The following is a 16,612-nucleotide window of genomic DNA, read 5'->3' as shown; positions in this document are numbered from 1 at the left end:
CTGGATAGCGTAGCTTCAGACTCTACTCCCTAACCACTGTGCTTCCTACCCTTGTCTCTGCCCCACGTCAAACATGGAAGATGCCAAGCGGGGCGAGGTTAGTGCTGAGAGGCCGTTGCACGCCTCCATGTACCTTCCCACAGGGCCCAGGCTCCCAGGGGGCTCCCTCCGAAGAGTCAGCAGATGTGGGGGAAGCCCAAACACACGTGACCGCAAAAGCCCTGTAAAGGTTCTAATCTGGGCACTGCCCAGGCAGACAGGGACACGCGCCAGCTCTGTGTGCCTGACTCCGTGATCACTCAGCCCACAGCCACGGAACACCCGCAGGAACTTAGGCACGCCACGGCCACGCAGTCCCCGAAATGGTCCCTATTCAAAAGCAGAACAGAACAGAGGCTGGTCTGCCATGACGTTTCCCAGGGGCCCCACCTTTCTCAGGTCCCCCGGCTTTCTTTCCCAAGCGCTCCCAAACCACTGGTTTAATCGTCCGCTCTGGAATTTGTCCAGGAGTTGACGGCAAGCTCCCTTATACACAGCTTTGGGATGTTCCCTCACTCTCATTAATACAAATTGGGCCACGGGACACCTTCTCGGTCTCTAATTTTTCTATGACTCTGCTGACCACACAAGTCGTATTTCTGACAACATCTGTATACCTGTGTCTTTAACCGCTGTTTTGTAGGCCCTCGGTTGTTTCTTTCCAACCCCCGGGATTGAAATTCCCTGAAGCCAGAGCTCCCTGAGGAGTTCCCGACCCCCTCGAGCCTCTCAGCCACGCCGGGCCACGACGCCCAGTTCTCAGCTCCCACCGCTGCGTGAGCCCAACAGGAACCCACAGAAGCGGGATTTGGTTGTCCCGCCATCAGACCATTTGGCCCACGCTGACTCAGCCATCAGTTACTGTCATTCCCAGGACATGTTTTAGATGCTTTTTTCTTGCTCTTGCATGTTTGGGGAGGTTAAGATTCAGCTGAGTATGACCTTATGCTTATGACCCTAAACTATATGTTTGTATTTCCTTCAGGCAGGGGGCCTGCAGAGAGGAAAGCTCAGAAGAGCAAGAGCTGGAGTCCGGTTGTCGATGACCTGGGGCCAGTTTAGTTCGTGTCTCCGAGTCTCAGTTTCCTCAACTGGCAAATGGCTGCAACATGGCTTGTTTCATAGGGCACTTGAGATGAGTCGATGCTATAAGGCATGTGAAGCACGCAGCTCAGTGACTGGTACTTAAAGATGCACCACGAATGTTCGTTCTTCCTGAGCAAACGTATCTCCTTCCTCGGATCATCCCGATTCTTCTCTCTTTGGAACTTCCAACTTCTCTTTCTTGTGAGCCTCATTGACCATCTGGCCTCTCTCCCTCTCAATCCATTTTTAGCTGGATTCCCTCTCAAACAATTCCTGCCGCAGACAGACCGTTAGACTTCGATGTGAACTTTCTCGAATCTACTTGGGTAAACTTAGTTGCTGAGAGAAAGCAGGAGCTGCCACAAGGGCCACATCCCCAACTGGCTGAACCAGCCAAGGGTCAAAGGACCAGTTTCCTTCAGAGTGCCCGTCCTAGGAGAACCATGGTCAGGGGCAATAGGTCTGGTCGGGATGACCCTCCCAGCGTGAGGCAGGCAGGTCCCTCGGCCCAGAAATCAGGCTCGATTGGAAATTAAATTGCATGTCAACGCCGACTGCAGGATGCCTGTATCCACAGCTAATTCATCAAGGTGATGCCTCATCTCGGGAAGCCTGTGGAATAGAGTGGCTGCGTCAGCAAAATTATGAGCTTGTATCTGATGAGAATTTCTTTTTATTTTTAATCCTCACTGAAGGATATTGTTCCATTGGTTTTTAAAGAGTGGAGGAGAGAGGGAAAGACAGAGAGAAACATCCATGTGAGAGAAACACATCGATTGGTTGCCGCCTGCACAAGCCCCGGCCAGGGCCCAGGCCGGGGAGGAGCCTGCAGGTACGTGCCCTTGACCAGAATCAAATCTGGGACCCTTCGGTTTGCAGGCCGACGCTCTATCCACTGAGCCAAACTGGCTAGGGCTGATGAGAACTTTCTTTAAAGCTCCACTTGAACTCTTTAAGATTCTCATTTTGGGTTTTGTGCGCTTACTGGTTGCCTTCTCTGTGCCAGGCCCTGGAGACACGGACACTGGTGGGACCCAGCACTGCACTCTGGCTGCTCCCAGGCCAGTGGCAGAGAGAGAAAAAGTGAGCAAAAGCTCCCCCTGTCACAGCACTCTACTCAGTCTCCAGGGCTGAGTAGCTCAGGGGGTGGAGCCCAGTATAAGTAACTTCATGGCTAAGAATTGGATTTTCCTATTTCACACTAACTATGCCGATAGATCACAGTGATCGTAGGTGTGCCAGACTCCTCACCAAGCCCTTCACACACATTCATTCCACCCTCCAGACAGCTGCAGGGAAGAAATACATTATGATTTTCTTTATCCCATTTTATTGGTGAAAAAAATGAGACCAAGAAGGTAAGCAATTTATCCAAGGTCATTAGTGCCCAATTCATAGGCTGTAGAACTGGTATTTGAACTAAGGTCATTTCATAGCACAGCCTATGCCTGTGCGTGTGCGCGCATGTGGGTGTGCATACATGAGTGCATGTGTGTGTGTGCATGTGTGTGCGTGTGTATGTTTCTGAACCATTGGACGGTTAGGTTCAGGGACTTCAAACACGAGGCTGGACTAGAAGCCACATGGACACCAGTTTGGCTGGTGGAAAGTGTGCACGCAGGCGGGGGAGACAGGCAGGACTGGGCTGGGACTGTGGGGTGCAGGTGGCGAGAACCAGGCCTAGCAGTCTGGGTTTGCACTGGCACAGACAGGACAGGCTGTGATACAGTGACAGTGAAATCACAGCTTTTACTAAACGCATTGAGAAGAATTAAAAACACTGACGCTGCGAATTCAGTGAATGACAAACTATACATGGTTAGTGCAGTCCATGCAGGCAATACAGGTAAGTGTCAAGAACTTTAAAAAAATAACCCTTAACCTCAACTAAAACCCATGCTAATATTTCAGTTTATTTCTTTTCTATGTGGCTTTGCTATGCACACACCTACTCACAGGTGGGAACCTCATTGTTACAAACACTTGTTTCCCGCTTTTCCACCTACTGTTCTGTCAATGGCATTTCTGCATGCCATTAAGCTGTCCTCAGAATCATTTTTAAAAGCTTTCATACTGTTCCTCGGATAGGTGAACCAAAGTTTACTCATCTGCTATGTTCCCACTGACGTTTAAAGACAGTCTCCAGTTTGTCATTATTGTTAACGAAAGTCCATGATGGACACCCATGAATAAAAGGCTTTGTGTGCATGCTGGTGATCTGCTCAGAGTTGATTTCCGCGGGGGTGGATTACTTTTCTAGGGCTGCCATGACAAAATACCCCGGACCGGTGACTTAAACAACATACATTTATTTTCTCATGATTCCGGGGGCTGGAAGTCCAAGGTCAAGGTGCTGGCAGAGTCAGTTTCTGGTCAGGCCTCTCTCTGATTGGAGACGGCCACTGTGCTCTTCTTGCCGTGTCCCCACATGGCCACATGGCCTTTTCCCCATGTGTGTGCTCTCCTGGTGTCCCTTCCTCTTCTTTTTTTGTTAATTCTCACTTGAGGATATTTTTCCATTGATTTTAAGAGACTGGAGGGGAGGGAGAGAGACAGAGAGAAACGTCCATGTGAGAGAGACACATCAATTGGTTGCCTCTCACATGCACCCTGCCTGGGCTGGGGATTGAGCCTGCAACCGAGGTACGTGCCCTTGACCTTGACCAGAATCAAACCTGCGCCTCTTCAGTCCAAGGGCTGGCGCTCTATCCTTTGAGCCAAACTGACCACGGCCCTTCCTCTTCTTGTAAGGACACCGGTCCCATGGGATCAGTGCCCTACTCTTATGACCTCACATAACCTTAATTACCTCTTTTAAGGTCTTATCTCCAAATACAGCCACATCAGGGGTGAGTTGGGAGACAGGGGACAGAATTCAGTCCATAACAGGGGGTGATGGTCCTGCAGGATTTGAGTGTGAGAATGTTCCTTGACTTTGTGACCTCGGGCTAGTTATTCAACCTCTCCTGGCCTCAGGGTAGGAATCATAAGAGTAGGCAGCTCACAGGGCTAGGGCTGGATTGCAGGGAGGGAGCCTTGCAAAGCCCCAGCAAGTCAATAGCCCTCAATGAATATTGGCAACTATTATTCATCCTACGGTTCCTGTTTATTATGGAACAGCCGGCCGCGTTTCTGGACTGGCGCGGCACGGGAAGGGTTAATCAGCACCAGGATGCCAGGCGCGTTCCGCAGTCCAATATGCCTCGTAGCTTAGGAGCGTCCAGACTCCAAGTGACAGCGGGCTCCCAGCTGACGTTTGCAGATAGCGAGCAGCAAGCCTGGGCTTGGCGCTGCCTGCCAAGCGCAGATGGTTTCAAAAATGCCACCCAAACTGGCCCAGGGTTAATCAAAAGATTACAGACAGAAAATTGGGGTAGGCTAACCTCAGCCTCTGAGCCACGGCCTCCGATTCCCATCTCCCTCCCTGATGCCTGCCCAGTCCCAGCAAGAAGGGAGACTTGGCCAGACTGACACCGCACTGGGCACGCTGCCGGTGCGTCTTTTCCTCCCCTCCTGCAGTCTTGGCTGGCGGGCCAGCTCTCCATATGTTTTGTTTGACTGGAAAGGGTGACCTGTGGAGAATGGATTGGGGTGTAGACTCGGGAGGGGGGCGTGAGGGGCTGGTCTCAGGGGAATTCTCCAGAATTGTGCTGCTTCAGGCAGAACGGAGACCATAAAACCTGGATTTCTGAAACCAGCATGTCGCCTTTTAACCAAAAGGGGAAAGAAATCCGTTGGTCTTCATGGCTTATTATCCTGGATTTGAGTTTCAGAAATGGAGAGAGTAATGGGGAGGGTAAAGCTGGAACTTGGAGACTGACAGCCCGGCTCCCCGTCCTGGTCTGTCCCTTGCTGGCTGTGTGGCTCAGGGCCAGGCCCACCCCTTTCAGAGGCTCAGGTCTTCCCACCTGTCAATGGGGTTAACAAGAGCTCTCCGCCTTCCAGGGTCCCTGTGGGCATTCAATGGCCCGCACGGGCAGAGCGCTTGGAGCAATGAGCGGAGCCATGAGCTGGGGCCGTGGGTAGTGTTGCAATTATTGTTACTGCATGTTATAATCCCAGCGCTGAAGGGAACTCTGAAATCAGCAACTCCCTCATTTTAGAGATGAAGAAACTGAGGCCCAAGAAGGAAGCCACTTGCTCAGTGAGCGAATGTGAGGACTCGGATTTCAACTCGGGCCCGGTTCTAAAGCTGCTGCTTTTGTAGCACGAAGAGCATGAAATGGAAACGTGATGGCTCCGCCCAGAGAGAACCAGGGCTGCCACCTTCACCCCAAAGGAAAGAAAGCCTTCTTCCGCCTCCAGACGGGGGATCTGTGAGGAGGGGGGTGGTCACTGGTGATGGTGGTGAACCCCTTCCCTCACGTCTTTTCCTGGAGTCCTGGCTCCCCTTTCTAGCCACCTGACCCGGGAAGCCTGCGCAGTTACTCATCTCTGCTTTCTCTCCCCAGCTCTCTGTCCTTCTGGGGGGGCCCAGAGCCTGCATCCTCCCCTGTCCTTCTGGCTGGGGTGCAGATGGCCACTGGCCACTATAGTGGATGGGCAGGTGGGCCTGCTGCCCACGGAGTGCAAGAGGAACAAGCCCTTGTTTTATTTTGTTTTGTTTTTTAAAATTAAATCATATATATTGATTTTAAAGGAAGGGAGAAAGAGAGAGAAAAACATTGATCGGTTGCCTCCCATACACTTCCTAACTGGTGATCAAACCGCAACCTAAGTATGTGCCCTGACAGATCATCAGACCCACAACCTTTTTGGTGTACAGGACAGCGCTCAACAACTGAGCTGCCTGGCGGGCAGGCCCTTGGTCTTGCTTGCACTGACCACCCGTCTCATCAAGGTCATTCCGGCTGGTCGCTTCTGCCCAGCTCCAGCACAGAACTTCAGAACAGGGAAACGGGGAGCAGGAGGCCTCCGAACTAGCCTGGCAAAGACCCGGCCTCAGAAAGGGATTCCAGTCACATGACCAGATGGTGCTGGGCAGGCAGAGCCTTCAGTCATCATTTATTCAACATCCATTGGGTGATTGAGGCACCGAAACCAAGCCCCACACAACGAGTGCCTGCGCAGAGCTCACGTTGTCATGGCGGTTGGAGGATGGCCCACAAACACATACACCACTAAACAAAGGGTGGTCCCAGCAGTCAGAAGGCCTCGGTTTCAGGACTTGCAGCTGAGAGTGACTGAGGTGGGGAACCGGGAGGAACAGGACTTCCAGAGAAGGGCTGGGAGGGGGCCTGACCCAGAGCCTGCCTCCTCAGCTCTGCCTGCTTCCTCCTGGCGACCAGTCCGAGGTTCAGTCACGTGAGAAGACGGGAAGGGTGGGAACTTGATTTCGATGGGCAGCTGGTTATGTGTGGGGCACTGTGAGTGTCACAGGCACCGTCTCCCTCCGTCTGCCAGTGGCCCCGTGCGGTGGGAATTACTGGCCCCATTTTCCAGAAGGGGACACAGACACAAGGTGGGACATGGCTTGTCCCAGGTGATCCTGCCGGCATGTGGCAGGATTCGAACCCAGGGCTGTCTGGCTCCCTGTGTTTTTATCCGCTGCCTTCCCTGCCTACTTGACACAACCACCTCCGCACTCAGGAATCAACAGCTCTCAGGGACGCGGGACCTGGTGAGAGGGGGTGACCTAGGCGAGGTTCTGTCACCCTTAGGATTCTGAGGGTCACACTGGCACGGCCAGGGACCTCCGGGCCTCTGAAGGCTGACTGAGACCTGGCGTGATCCCCTCCACCCCGTGTCTCGGTGCGGCAGCCCACGGCGCCCTCCCTCCTGCCAGAGGAGCCCGTTTTCAGCCTTTTAATTTGGGACACACGCGCCGCTCCCCCGTGGTCCTGAAGTTAATAGGATGTCTGCGCAGCGCTGCCGGATAAGCAGCCTGAACAAATCATTCCTGCCTGGTATCGGGGTCATCTGGAGGAGAGGCCCCGTGTCCCCAGGGAGGACAGCCTGGGCAGGTGGGGGAGGTCTCACCTTCCTCCGTCCTCTGGGCCATGGGACTACGGGGACCCTAGAGAGCTGGGGTGCAGGCGGAATGGGTGAGGGAGTGATGGGCCTGCTACAGAGGCCCCAGGATGAGAGACCTGCAGGCCGGAATCAGGGCTGCTCGGCGCCGAGAGCCAAGCAAGCACGTTCCGTGGCGGCGCTGGCTTTGGGTGCAGAGGCCGGCGTGGACCCGGCCGCGGCGATCGAGATCTCTGCCTACGACAAGGCAGGAGCGCGCAGACGTTCCGGCAGCCGCCAGGCAGTGGGGCTGTCCTAACACGACCCCGGGGCTCGCCTGCACTGCCAGGACAGGGAGCCAGCCGTGACCATGGTGGAGACTCTCGCCTCTCCCTCCAGAGGGAAGTGCACCCTTCTCCTGGGACGGGTGGCATCCTCCTAAGGTGGGGGCACTGTCCCAGCTCATAGGTCCCCGGGTCCCCAGTGACAGGGCCGTTGCTTTCCCAGAGAATTCTAATGAACAGGCAGTTCACTCCCAGGCTTCCTGGCACCCGGAACCTTGTGTATTTGTCTCCCCACTGACAAAACCCCTTCTCACACTTTCCCTATTAGAAGGGGGGTGCGGAGGAGGGGGTCCCTCATGGGTGCAGAACGCACTCAGCATCCGGCAGGTGCCCGGCCCGGCGCACCTATGTGAGCTGGAAGAGCATGCACGTGGCTGTCTTGCTGACCTTGGCCCGTGGCACGGCCCCTTTCCCCATGAAGTTTATTCCTTCCCCAGGCCACACCACATCATGGAATTTGCCCCAGCCCCTCGCAAGACAGGTGGCTGCCCTGAAGTGACTCAGCTGATGCAACAGCTCTTGACAAACGCACCTGCAAAATGAGGGGAAACTGAGGCAGTCTCTGCTGGTGCCGAGGTGGGGAGCAGCGCCTGCAGGGCCATCTCCACAGCCCCGTGGAGGGGGGCGGCGCGCACCTGGTCTCAGCCACGGCAGGACCTGCTGGGTCCCCTGGCTTACCTAAAGCTCAGCTTCCTCCTCTGTTAATGCGGTGATTACAATGCCTACTTCCGGGTCAGGACTGGGGTGAGAGGCGAGAGGTGCTGAGGGCACAATGTGTAAGGAGGGCCTCACCCTCAGCTCCCTGCAAGTGCAAGGTCACCGGGTGGCTGCCAGCCTGTTCCCTGTGTTATCCTCACTCAAGTAAAAACAACCTTGTGCAGTTGATAACATTATTACCTCCAATTAAAAGCAAGGAACCCTGGCTTGAGGAGGTTGTGTAACTCCCCCAAGCTCACACAGCTGGGAGACACCAGGCAGAGTTGGGACTACTCAGCCCAACCTGCCTAAAGGCAGAGCCCGTCCCCAAGTTCAAAGTCAGTTTCTCGAGGATCCTGAATAGCAGTTGAGGAGGAAGCAAGAGGAACAGCATGTCTCGGATGGGTCTGAAGCCGAGGTCCTGACTCACACAGAGAGAATCAACCTGGGCCTGGGTGGGAGGGGAGAGTGGGGCTCCAGGGCATTGTCCTGGAGATAAATCTCGTAAGGTCGGCCCCCACACCGCCTCCCCATGCTGCAGCCACGTGGGTGGCCAGGATGATGCTACAAGCTCTCCTGGACTGGATTCCTCCTTCCTTGTTTTGGCTCCGCCATCTCTGCCTGGGGTGACGGATGGGTTCCCAAAGTGCAGAAGGACATGGGCAGGAACCTGCCTGGCCAGAATGCAGGCTGCACACCCCGCAGCCCTGGGGGCTCTGTGAGCGGGTGGGGAGCTGGTTGCACAGGAAGAGGCGGGTTTCCCAGACCTCAGTTTAACTGCGCATCCAAGTCAGGAGCTGGGCTTTGGCTATGTTGGGGGGTGGGGTGGGGGAACCAGGTGTGGGGAATGGTGCAAATGTCATCTCAGCACTGGGTAGGGCCTTAGGAAAGCAAGTGCAGGAGAGGGGGAGCAGGGAATGTTCTAGAAATTAGAGACGCCTCTCGGAGTCTGTGCCCAGTGCTGGAAAAAACAGCAGTGAGTGAGGAACCCAGATCCACGGCGCTCACAGCCCTGAGAGGATCAGCTATTAACTGCAGCACCAAAGAGCGTCTGCCGAGCACTGGCCATGCAGGGAGCCGCGGTAACCCTGCAAGGAGGGCGCTGTGATTCCATGTGATAGTGCGGAGAGGCGAGGGGCCCAGCACGAGGCGTCCCCGCCAGTGTGCTGAGGACCCAGGTGTCCCAGGCCGGCACCAATTGTCCTTGCCCCTGCATTGCTGGTTTGCAAACTTTTTTTTTTTTATGCAAGAGAAACTCCTTCTTTAAATTTGGAGACATCCAGCATGTAAGACAAATCAACGGGGAGCTGAAGGGGCAGGAGTGGGGGTGCCAGGAAGAACCTCGGGCACAGTTCTGAGTGAATGGTCTGGCGGAGGCTCGCCCTCTGGCTGCACGTGGACAGATTCAGAGCACGTGTGCTGAGCTGCTGGGACAGGGGCCTGCATGGTGTGTCCCAGAAAGCTCCGGCTTCAAGCTCATCTCAGGGCCCTGGCTGGCATCTGTGCCAGGGGGTGCTGCTCTGGTCACTCCACACGGCTGGTGAAGCGCCCACTCTGCGCTGGGCACTAGACAGGAGTTCTGGCTACAGTGGCGTGCGAAGCGCATGCAGTGCTAAGTCCAGTGGGGAAGACGGCCTTTCCCAACCATGTTCCTAAAGGAAAAGGTCAAGGTCAAGGGTGGGGGTGTGAGCAGAAGAGCCTGATCAGTTCATCTTTGAAAAGGGCACCGATGAGGATTCTGGGCCACAGAGCAGCTTGGACCGACAGGAAAGGGGATTACTGGCATCAAGTGGGGACAGGAAGGGGATTACTGGCATCAAGCCAATTTCAGGGACAGGAAGGACAGGGAAGGGGTTTTGGGCTCCCCCTGCTCCCCAGGTGTTCTCAAGGCAGCTAAGAAACAATACGTGGTCCCAGGACCAGCAGGAGGTACCTGGTCCTATAACCTTTATGCTCCTCAATCCTGAGAGGGACAAAGATAACTCCTTCTAGGGATTGGATTACTGCAATTGTAGGACTCAATGCAATGAATAATGAATAAGCAAAAACACAATTAAACCCCCAAATCATTAAGCAAATGTAATATGCCCACACAGAGCCTAACCTAAATCCACCGAGGGCTGGTCTATACATTAGACAGATCTTTTCCTCCTCACCTGCTCCAGGCCTGGCCCTGCTCCCACAGCCATTTATTTAGCAAATATTTAGCAAACACCTGGGTTGGGCAGTACACCAGCTTCCCAGGGGATGGCTGGCGCAGAGCCAGGCTGTGGAAACACTCGGTGCTCTGTGCGGGGCTGGGAGACACCATCCTGTCCTGGCACCTGCTGTGGGCCACCTCCCCGAGCCTCAGCCACAGAACACTCAGGACTGAGGCAGGTCAGGGACAGGCCAGGTCCCCGGTTCGGGTTCCCATGGAGCACTTTCCATGCGACATGGATCTTAGTGTCTGGGATTCCGAGAGGAGAGAGGGGCTGTCCTGACCTGCTGGCTGGTTTCTCTGAGGAGGCCGACAGTCCTTCCATCTGCCCAGCCCTGCCCCCTGCTCATCTCAGCTCTGCCCCAGGCTGCTCTCCCCTGGCCCCGTGGCCCCCATGCCTCCATCAGCGTCATGTCCAGGCGGCATCTGTGTCCTCCGTCAGTGCCCCCACCTGAATACCCATTTCTTGATGGAGGGCTTGCATCCTTTTTGTGTGTTTGTTTGTTAATCCTCTTCTGAATATATTTTTAGAGAGAGTGGAAGGAAGGGGGAGAGAGAGACACACATCTATATGAGAGACTGGCTGCCTCCCACACGGGGCTGGGAATTGACCCTGCAACAGAGGTACGTGCCCTTGACTGGAATTGCACCCGAGTTCCTTCAGTCTGTGGGCTGAGGCTCTATCCACTGAGACAAACCGACTAGGGCCAGGGCTTGCATCTTATTCATCCATAGTAATGAGTAATGAGTGTGCAACAGAGTAGGTAATAAATAAACATTGAGCCAACGATTGTAGGCACAAGATAGCAGCTTCATGCTCTTGAATTCAGATAGCCATCCATCCTCTCTCTCCATCTCTAGTCCTCTTTGTCATACACACTCAACATACACACACACACACACACACACACACACACACACACACAAACACACACCCCTTTGCAAGCACTCTCTCTGATGGACTCACATTCTCACACTCACCCCTCCTGCTGCAGAACGTCCCTCTGTGACCTCTCCCCCTCTGCCTCTGCCTGGAGTGTGCAGAGCCACCTGCAGCTAAATTAAGGAGCTTCTGACCTCGGCCCTGTGGGGGGGATGGCATGGGGCACCCTCCCCAGACCCAGGCCCATCTCAATCCCTGACCACACCCTCGTATGTGGTCACTGCAACACACTGTGTAAAGGAATCCCCGTCTCAGCTTCCTGGACCTCGAGACAGAGCCGGGAGTAGACAGGCCGCAGGTAATGACAACTTTACACACGGGACGCAGGCTCACAGGGGCTGGGGTTGGTCCAGGGAGCAAAGTCAGCGCTGAGACCTAGGTTTCTAAACTCCGACCCAAGCTCTTCCTGCCGCACTTCTGGGAAGCAGAGACTGGTATCAGATGTGCCCGTCACCCCACCCTCCTGAGATCCTGGTACCAGAGATGTGGGGCGGGGTGTTGGACCCTCAGTTTGTCTCAGAGGATTGAATGGCGGGACTTTGTGCAATCTCCCAAGCCCTCTGCGCTCTCCTCCTCACTTCAGTCCATCCCACTCCGGCCTCCCAATAGTTCCGCCAGGCAGCGGACCCTCAGCCTGCGGAGTGCAGTCCACCGGGGCCCCTGGAGGAGTGCAGTGGGGACAGAACAGGAGCGATGAAAGGGCCTGAGGAAGTAGATAGCAAAATCTCCCCATCTCTCCCCACCACACACACACACCCGCCTCTCCATTCGCAGCAGGCCAGACCCCCGAGGCAGCTGGGGACCTGAGCCATGTCATTATCAGAGCTGCCACACACGGCCTGTCTCTTCGCTCATCTTCAAGTTTTAAAATCCTGATCAAGTTTTAAAATCCCCGATTCTCCTGCCTACTGCTTCCAATGTATCTCCCCCAAAACCTCATCTCCTGAATCAGGTGTGAATATTTAAAGACATTTTTTTTTTCAGCCAGCAAAGCCACATCATGCTGCTGCTGTCCCTTTAAATATTCTCTCCAGAAAGTTTGCCAGAGTGTCCCCGAGTGCCTCACCCACCCTGGTCAGGGTGTCAGATGGGGCTGCAGAGGCAGGGACGGCCCCTGAGAAGACAGCCTCCCCTCTGCACCAGGGGCTGAGTCACAGACACACAGTCCTGGCGTTAGTCCCCGACCACCCTTTCTGGGCTGCCGGGGGGTAACCCTGGGGACTGGCTGCCACCCCAGTACTTAGAGAAGCAGAGAGGACAGACATCCACAGAGGCGGTGATGCGGCGCGACAGGGGTCCAAAAGGGCAGGCCGATGACCAAAGCCCCCGAAACGCAGCACGCTGGGACCCTGTGCAAGAAAGCTGGTACATCAAGCCCAGAGCGATGGATCCCTCCCACCAGGGCACGGAGGACGGTGCCCGGTGCCGCCTCCTGCCGGCCCTCCAGCATCTCCGTTCTCAGTTACTCACAGCCCACCGCACCAAGTCTCCCTTATCAACAAGACACAACACTCTGCGGGTAACTTCTTGAAACTCAAGTCACGCTAAGCGGCTTCCAGGGCTCCGGGAAGGGCTCTCTCCCTCTGCCCGACTGTAACCAACCGGCCACACACCACCAAACCCATCTCCAAAGTTCCAGACAATTAGAGCCAGCTGAGCTCCCTGGCTGGGTGCCCGCCTGCGCAGGCCAGGACCCAGGCTGTCAGCAACCCCAAATCCCAGCCAACGGTTCCTCCCAGCCTCCTCGGAACCCGAGCACACCAGAACGGCCACACCGGCCACACCGAGGCACCCCAACCAGCCAGATCCCAGAAAGACAGAAAAGGAGGAGGGTCCAGGCCAGGCTTCCTACCTTTGCTGAGGGTCCCGGTGATGAGCTTCAGGATGGTCTGGGCAAATTTCACGAACCCAAGCTTGCATCTTTTGGAGCAGCCGCTCATGGTGGCAGCGGGAAGGCAGGCTCTGCTGTCAATGCCCAGAAGGGAAGGCTTCCGCTCTGCGCGCCCCTGGCCCCTGGAGCCTGCCTGGGCGAGCCCTGAGAGAGGGAGGCACCCCGGGCGCTCCTGGAACAGCACAGCCGCCTCTGCAGGGAGCCCGGCTTCTGCATCCAGAGAGCCTGCAGGGCACGCCGTCGGCTCCCTTCCGCTGTCCTTCCCTCCACTCAAGTCCTACCCACGGGAGGAACTGGGGATGCCAGGGCTGGGCCAGCGCTGCCAGGGCACAGGGCGCTCCCAGGGAGGAGCGTGCAGCGGAGCGGAGCTGGGAGGGGCGCTGGAGCTCTCCCAGGCGCTGCTGGCTGTCTTTCTTACAGGCAGTGGCAATAGAGCAATTAATACTCCCGTCAGAAGGGAGGGGACTGCTACGCCAAAACACGCCGTTCCGCAGCTTCCCAGCTGGCTCTCCCGCCTTCTCCTTCCTGCTTCATCTAACAGATCAATTTTTTGGTGCCTTGATCGGGAGCTGGGGGAGCTCCCCACAGGAGCAGGCAGCCGCTGCTGGGCACCGAGGGGAGAGTTTGCAGGCAGCCTCTCCGTGACCTGGCGCCTCACGGACAAGTCGGGCGGAATGGGCGGCAGCGCGCGGGCCAGGCTTTCTGCTGCCTCTGGCTGCCTCCTGCTCCAGGTGCCCCCACTGGAGTCAGCTGCTCCGCATCAGCTTCCACCCTGCAGAGCAGGTGAGAGCCTGTGTGCTCCGATCAGGATAGGGGAGGAGTGTGATCAGTGCCCTTCTTGATGAAGAAAAGAGTCCTCAGAGATGCCGTATGTCCACAATCCACACAATTTGACCGCAGTACCTCTTAGAAGCAAAACTGCAAGGCAGTCTGCACACGCGAAGTCCAACTATCGCTTGATAAAAAGTCCTGCTGCCGTTCCGTGTCAGAGGCTGTGAGCTGCCAGGGGCTTGCGGGGACATCTCACCCGACCCTGCACACAGGGCGTGACTTTCCCTGGGGTTTCAGAAAGTCTTCCTGGGCCAGCACCCTGGGCACCGTGGGCCACGGCACTGTGGCTACATGTGAATGGCAGGTAAGAAGTCCACCTGCAGCTGAACTGAGCCAGGCCCTGGGAAGGTCTTTTTCTTCCTCCCCATCAGCTGTCTCCCTGGCACCTGCTCCATTTAGAGTAGCGGTTCTCAACCTGTGGGTCGCGACCCCTTTGGCCATCGGAAAACACAGATATTTACATTACGATTCATAACAGGAGCAAAATTACAGTTATGAAGTAGGAACGAAAATAATTTTATGGTTGGGGGTCACCACAACATGAGGAACTGTATTAAAGGGTCGCGGCATTAGGAAGGTTGAGAACCACTGATTTAGAGGAGGAGAATGAAGACCAGCAGCTGAGAAAATGCCAGATGAGCTGGAACTCACGCTCTATGTGTGGTTTCTTTCGGGGGTGGGGGGTAGGGGGAGGGTGTCTGCATTTGAACTCCAGCTCAGGAATCTGGAATCCCAACATCTGAACGGCCTCCTGGGGGAAAAGTAACAGTGGCACCTGTTGTTCAAAGGGTCTGGCAAATGCTGGTTAAGAGCATGGGTCTTAGACCCAGGTGTTTAGCCCGCTCACGTGTTCAGTCTGCACCTGTGAAGTATATATAACCATGCCATAGCCTTGGCCTCTGCGCCAGGCGCCGAGTGTATGGTGGTGGACAAACCAAGGTCCCTGGGCACATGGCGCTCAGATTCGCGTGGTGGAAGGACAGGTAAGTCAGCACCTGTGTCTACATACAGGATTGTGCTTTGAAGAAAAAGAAAGCCAAGTTGGATGGAGAGTGACAGGAGTTCCTATTTCACAGGGTCATCGAGGAAGGCGTCTCTCTATAAAAATGACATTTAAGCCGAAACCGGTTTGGCTCAGTGTACAGAGCATTGGCCCGCGGACTGAGGGGTCCCAGGTTCGATTCCGGTCAAGGGCATGTACCTTGGTTGCGGGCACATCCCCAGTGGGGAGTGTGCAGGAGGCAGCTGATCGATGTTTCTCTCTCATCGATGTTTCTAACTCTCTATCTCTCTCCCTTCTTCTCTGTAAAAATCAATAAAATATATATATTTTTAAAAATGACATTTAAGCAGAGAGCCCCAAACCTGCCATACAGCTCTCTGGGGTGATCACTGTTAGGGCCCAGGGAACCACAAGTGCAAAGGCCAGAGACAGACCTGGGATTCTAAGGTCTGCAACTTAGCAGCTATTGAGCAAGCAGGTGAGCCTCAGTTTTTCTCTTCTGGAAAATGGGAATAACGATCCTTACCTCACGGGATTTGGGGAGGTTTAAATGAAGTCCATGTGCTTAACATAGGTTCTGCTGGAACAAGCCATTTTGTCAGTGGCAAAGGTCGTGACTGCTGCTCCTACTGCTGCCACTGCTGCCTCTGGGCCCTAGAACAATTCTACAGGGGAGTAGAGGCCGTGCAGATAAAGCTTGGTGATCACTGCAAATCATGCCCCCAAGCTCCAGATTATAACCTCCCTTAGTAGCAACTCAAACACCGAACATTTCAGAGTCTCTTCTGATCCCAGCGAGGCATCAAGTATTAGAACTCAGTCTTAGGTAAACAGCTCAGGCCCAGAGAGGGTCAGCAGCATCCACAGCAGCACACAGCAAAATCCCCAGAAATGTGGGCAAGGTGTTGAGTGTGCCAAGAACATTCTCAGCAAAGGAAGGCAAGTTGTGCCCGAGTGAAATTCACAATGGGAGAGAATTGTTTTCTGCCCAAGGAACATGTGACTGCAAATCAAGAGAGGCCACGTGCTCCTGGAATATTCAGGTGGCACCAGGGAAATCAGACCATTAGCAGGGCTGTAATTGGCCTCCCTGACACAGATGTGCATCAGCCGTTGGGACTTGGGAAGGCTGAGTTATCTCTCCACCTGGAACCAGCAATAGGAATCCACCGGCCATGCCAGTTCCAGGGGGAAGGAGAGGCAGGTGGGGGCTCCAGGTGGCATCTGGGCCCAGTAGAGTGTGCCCACCTCCCTAGTACAAGGCTCAGAGAGGACAGGCATGCTGTCCTTCGGCAGGTTGAGAGGCCATGATCACAATGATAACGGTGACAGCAGAAGCCAGTGCGTGCCTTCCAGGTGCCGGGGATTGGTCTAAGTACCTACTTTCCCCATTTCTAATCCTTACTGTAAGCCTGAAAGAGCAGGTACTGTTATGTTACCCATTCCACAGATGAGGAAACAGGCCCAGAGAGGGAAAGCCACTTGTAGGTGGCCACACAGCTGAGGATGAATTTGAATCCAAGACCATTTGATATTGGAAACTTATTTCATATCTCGCAGGGTTCGAAATTCAAGGGACTGGCAGAGTGAGAGAGAAAGAGTTTGCCTTAATAGTGCAAGAAACAAGCAG

The sequence above is a fragment of the Cnephaeus nilssonii genome, assembly GCF_951640355.1.
Source record: "Cnephaeus nilssonii genome assembly, chromosome: 5".
Classification (NCBI taxonomy): domain Eukaryota; kingdom Metazoa; phylum Chordata; class Mammalia; order Chiroptera; family Vespertilionidae; genus Cnephaeus; species Cnephaeus nilssonii.
The sequence above is the reverse complement of the archived record's forward strand: the minus strand, read 5'-3'. Positions refer to the sequence as shown.